Genomic DNA, 6,000 nt, shown 5'->3' on the forward strand with positions numbered 1-6,000 from the left:
CGGCTGACTTGTTTGTTTTTGCTAACAGAAAAAGGAGATCCTTGAAGATGTTTTTGAAGACGTTGGATTTGTTTGAAAGTTGGTCTAGCCAATTAATCAACAAGGAGAAATCAACTCTCTTTTTGTCCAACAAGATGAACATTTCCAGAAGAAGGGGGCTATTACGATTGACGAGTTTTACGGAAGGAAATTTTCCAATGATGTACCTTGGGGCACCTTTAATTTCTGGTCACCTTACTGCTAGAATGCTTGAACCGTTGGTTTCAATAATTCGAAATTAGCGAGTCAAAAAATGAAGATGCTGTCTCAAAGAGGTCGTCTTATCCTTATTCAACATATTTTGTCGTGCATGACGACTCATACACTAGCGGTTCTCTCAGTTCCTTTGGTAGTGATCAGAAATATTAATTTCATTCTCTCTTCTTTTCTCTCCAGGGGGGGGGGATAGTAATGGTAGTCTGAAAATGAAATAGTGTGTTTGGTCAAAGGTTTGTAAACCCTTAGATGAAGGGGGTGGTTGCGTAAGGGACCTTAATGACATTCAAAAATCTTTTCACATTAAATTTGCTTGGAGACTGATGACGTTAGATAATCTTTGGTCCCGTAAATCAGGTCACATGGCTTCAACCAATTATACTCTTACGGGATCTCGTTTTGTCTTTCCAGAGGTCTATGAGAATGTTTTTGTGACGGTTAGAAAAGGAAAAACTTCTTTTTGGTTTGATAAGTGGTTGAGCAGTGGTCCCTTTGCGGAGTGTTCTTACACGGTCCAACATCCTAAGTTTAAGATTTGAGATTGTTGGGAGTTGGAAAATTGGGATACTGATATGCTGAAACATTTTGTAGAGGTCCCCAAAATGGATGAGATTTTATTGTTGTCTATAAAGCACAAATCGGGACCTGATGTGTTTATTTGGAAGTCTTCCATAAATGGAAAATTTTCAACTACCTTAACTTGGGAGGTGATAAGAATTAAAGGGGAGCAGTTCCTGTGGATAAAGTGGGTCTAGCATAAACTACTCTCGAAGAAAGTATCAATGTATATATGGAAAGCCATGTTCTAATGTCTTCCTATAGATGAGAGAGTTTGGAAACTGTGAGTTGATATAGTCTCATGTTGCAACTACCGTGTGGATAAAAAAGATGAATCTCTCAATCATATTCTAAGAATGGGATCCATCGCAAGTATGGTATGGAAGAGAGCAGCGTCTGTCTTGGGAAATCTAAATTTTGATGATGAACTATGGAGGGTGAAAATTAGTAGATGGTTCAAATGTGTCGAAAAATCAACCCAAAAAGGTATGATCATTGGTTTGTTACCTACTATAATTTCTTAGAGACTATGGCTCAGACGTTGTAAAGCCCACATGGAAGATAAGTATGAGTCAAGGAATGTAGTTTGGTTATCGGTGAGGTTTTGGCTCGCAAAAATTGCAGAAGGCGTGAAGGGTTCTCTGCCTTCTATTGATAAGAATTTATTGGAAGATTTCCAAGTGAAAACGATAACATCGAAGGTTAAAACTCCTCGAAAAGTAGTATGGGAAAAGCGTCCTATAGGTTGGTTGAAGCTAAATATAGATAGCTCTTGTAGAGAAAATTCAGGTTCTTGTGGTGGTGGTATCATCTGTGACTCATCGGGTAATATTAAGGCTGCTTTCTTTGAAAAATTTGAGTCTGGTACTAATAATGGAATAGAGTTGCAGGCTCTTACTAGCGGTGTTCGGCTATGTAAAGAGTTGGGAGATCAAAATATCTATATTGAAAGGGATGCGGAACTGATGGTGGGATGGATCACATCTGAAATTTGCTCCTCCTAGTACTTATGGGACTTTTAGGAATTGTTAGAGGAGAAGCTACAAGGCCTTCAGTTCTCTACAAAGCACAAATTTAGAGAAGGTAATCAGGTAATGGATTACTTGGCTCGTCAAGGCGAGAGAGGTTACACGAAGAGATATTTTGTAGGTGATGTGCTGCCGAGTAAAATGAGAAGTCTTATTCGTATGGATAAGATCAGTATTTCAAGCCTTCACCTTTAATTTTCATCACTTGGTTCTCTTATATTTTCCTCTGATTTTTGTTTGCAAGTATTTGACTTCAATTTGCAGGTAATTTGTTTATGTTTGTGTTTGTTTGTTTTGATTACATATTGGCATGTTTAGATGGTTTTAGTTAGATAACGGTACGAGTTTTGATAGGCTTGTATTGGTTTTGATGTCTGTGCTAGTTTTGATAGTTTATTTGTAAACCCCTTGTGGCATGTTTGTAACCACGGTATTCCTCCACAAGTGAGGACTATCAATAAATTTGGGATTTTTGTTATAATAATAATAATAATAATCCCCACAATCATTCTTAAAATTAAGGCTAACATCCCCCTCAAACTCAAGATGGTGATTAGGAAACCAACTTGAGTTTGGATAGTAGGTCATGAAAATGTCCAAAAAGGTGAGACTTGGTAAAAATGTCAGCAGTCTAATCAATAAAATGAACAAAGATAAGCTTCAACAGACAGTGAACAAGATGTTGACGAACAAAATGGTAGTCAATCTTAATAAGCTTAGTTCAATCATGGAAAACATCATTGTGAGCGAGCAATTTGATAGACACTCCTATTATCGCAATAAAAAGGGGAGGCACAATTGTGAACAAGACTCATATCTTCGAAAAACCATTGAAGACATAAAAGCTTGGAAGCGGCATCTACAATAGCCCGATACTCCACTTCTATACTAGACCGAGTTACAACTGTTTGTTTCTTACTTCGCCAAAAAATTAGAGAGGTGCCAAGGAAGAATAGAAATAGCTCTATTATTTCTATTTCTCCACAATAAAAAAGCATATTATAGAAATGCATTTGTTTCTGTTGCTTATTTCCAATTGATTGCCAAAAAACTGAAAATCAAATTTTAAGATTTTCAATTGTTTTGACCATCTGTTGTCAGAAATTTTAATATTTAGAAATCATTTTTTTGGATAAAATTATTCATTTTGTAAACTTTTAAATTAAAATCAAAATTAAATAATCTTATGAATTTAAATATAATTTAAAAATATACATAATTTTTTTATAAAAAAATGATAAAGGCAATTTAAAAATACTTTTAGTATTTTTCATTTAAATTGCCATGTCTAATAAATGTTTTATTGTAAAGTAAATTTTGAAAGTAAAAAAATTAAATAAAATAATTATAATAATTTTTTACTATAGTAATTTTTTATATGTATATTATTTAATCATATTTTTATAATATTTTATTTTAAAGATGAAAATAAAAAATTTCTTAATTATGTTTTTAATTTATATTAATTTTATAAATATCAACCAAATAGATATTTCCTAATAATTTGCTTTGAAATTACTGGGTTGGGGGGGAGTGGGAATCGACTTTTTTTTTAGAGAGTAGGAGGCGGCGGATAAGTGGATTTCGTGAGCGGAGAGAAATGAGAAGTAGATGTTTGAGAAAGAGGTTGATCAAGTTTGATCGTCCACAGCTAGCTTTTAGCTGGTGGTGGCTGCTGCCGTTATTGTCTACGTATGTAGTTGCTAAAAACCAAAACGACTGGAGGCCTTTTTAGGTCACCTTATTCTTCTTCACGGCTGGACGCAAGAAAAAGCAGAGCTCAAAAGAAGCAAAAGCGGAGTCTTCCTATGTCACCTATTTGTTCTTTTTCCATCTTCTTGATGATGGCTCCAGGCATCCTCAACATTATCCTCTCTCTCTCTCTCTCTCTCTCTCTCTCTCTCTCTCTCTCTCTCTCTGCGCAAAAGCAGAGTGTTCTTATGCCACCTATTTGTTCTTCTTCCATCTCTTTGATGATGGCTCCAGGCATCCTCAACATTATCCTCTCTCTCTCTCTCTCTCTCTCTCTCTCTCTCTCTCTCTCTCTCTCTCTCTCTGTGCCATTGCAGTGGTGTTATCTTGGAAAAATGGTTGAAGGAGTAGCCTTATGAGAAAGACGAGGAGTAATAAGGAATGATTTCTCCATTTATGATTTGGAGTAGCTTGTTTGATTTAGTGGAATATTTATTTTTTAAAATAAAATGAAATATAGTTTAAATTTTAAGAATCGAAAGAATAGTTATTTCTTATATATTTCTAATTATTTCATTAAATGTGTAATAAGAAATGAATAGACATCTTGATAATAATCTATTCTTTATTATGAATTCATGAAATATTTATATTGTTATTTGTCTTATAATAACGTAATTATTGCATAACTAATTGTAACTAATTTATTAAAATTAATCTATTCCGAATAATACACATTTCACACACCATATGTAACCTAATTAAACTCGTAGAAGTGAAAAGTATGATTTAGGTCCCAATGATGGAGGTTTTATGGCATTTTAATGAAGCTAAATATTAATAACATATTATAATTAGTGAGTTTCAAATCTTATAATTTAATAACCATATTAAAGCAAAAAAAAAAAGAGTAAAACATACCAACCTCCTCTAAGGTTTGGCAAAAGAAAAGAGAACTTTCATAAGATTTCAAAAATCTCATTACCCTTCTCGGAGATTTCAAAAGTAGCACGAACCTTCCCTACCATTTGTCAAAAAAATAAAAATTTTTCATCAAAAAGTAAGGTTCGTGAAATTTTAAAACTTTATGAAGATCTTTAGAATTTTTAAAATCTTAGGAGAGATCAAATTTCACGAAAAATTAATATACTTTTCAAAAAAAAAAAAAAAGGGGGATTTTTGACCTAATGTCATGACACAACACCTAAGTGTAAAGACTCCTTTCCTACTATTTAAAGCTTCCCAATCCAAATTCTTTTCTTTCTAAACTTGTTCTCGCACGTGGGTGGACATGTGCACCTCCATAAAAAAAAAAAAAGTCAAAAACAAATTACCACACACATCACACAACATGCCTTGTTTTCTTTTCAGCTCACTCTTGATTAATTAAATCAACACTCCTACGCTGATTCTTCGGTTCAAAGATTTTGGTTGAACACATGGGTGGATCTATTAAACTTTGATTTCTTCTCACTTCTGGGCCTACACCACTCACCATCAAAAAGCCCACAAAGTCCCAACCTTTTTTTTATTTATTAAAAAAAAATTAAAATAATATTTAACATAAAAAGAAAATATAATAGAGGTACGTTTTCTATTTATTTCTTTTCATATATTTTTAAATAATTTTTTTATCCGAGCAAAACAAATAAATTTTAACTAAATGGATGAATATTATTTAATATTTATTAATGAATTAAAAAGCTTTACTCTTTTGAATAAATTCAATATATTAATTACACTAATTTTTTATTTTTTATTTAACATTTTTAATTTGCATTATATCATACTTTGATTATCTCAATCATATGTATTAATTGTTATCAAAATGAGTGTTTTGTTTAATCAAAATTATAATTTATTTTAATTTTAAAAATATTAACCAAACATGTTGTTAATTTTTAATTTTTAATTTTTATTTGTAATTTTTAACTTTGGTTTTCAGTTTCATTTATATTGTGATTGTAAGTGACTCGACAGTTAAAGACTATATACATTCCACTTTTTTTTTTTTTTTAACTAAAGGAGGGCGGCAACTCCAATTATTTATTAATATACCCTCACTTTTGGCGGAGGAATACCGTGATTACCGATAAAAAAAACATTAAAGGTCTCCCAAAAACAACACAACAACCAACCAAAATAGGATTATAAATCCAAACAAAGTTAAATAAAAAACAAATTTAAATAGGCCTAACAAAAATAAAAATAATAAAATAGACTAAAATCAAAAAATTTAAACCAACCAAACAAAAATCGAGATGATAAACTAATGACGAAGGGAAGTGAGACCCAACATATCCATCCAAACGATACATTTCAGAAAACGTGGTTAAAGATGTTATTCTTTGTAGATAACATTGTTTCTCATTTCTCCTTCTCTAATGAGAAAATCAACCGCACTATTGTCTTCCCTATATTGATAGATCACCATGAAGTTTATTTCCTCTAACTCCGCTACAAGGTC

The sequence above is a fragment of the Malania oleifera genome, chromosome 10 (genome assembly GCF_029873635.1).
Source record: "Malania oleifera isolate guangnan ecotype guangnan chromosome 10, ASM2987363v1, whole genome shotgun sequence".
Lineage (NCBI taxonomy): Eukaryota > Viridiplantae > Streptophyta > Magnoliopsida > Santalales > Ximeniaceae > Malania > Malania oleifera.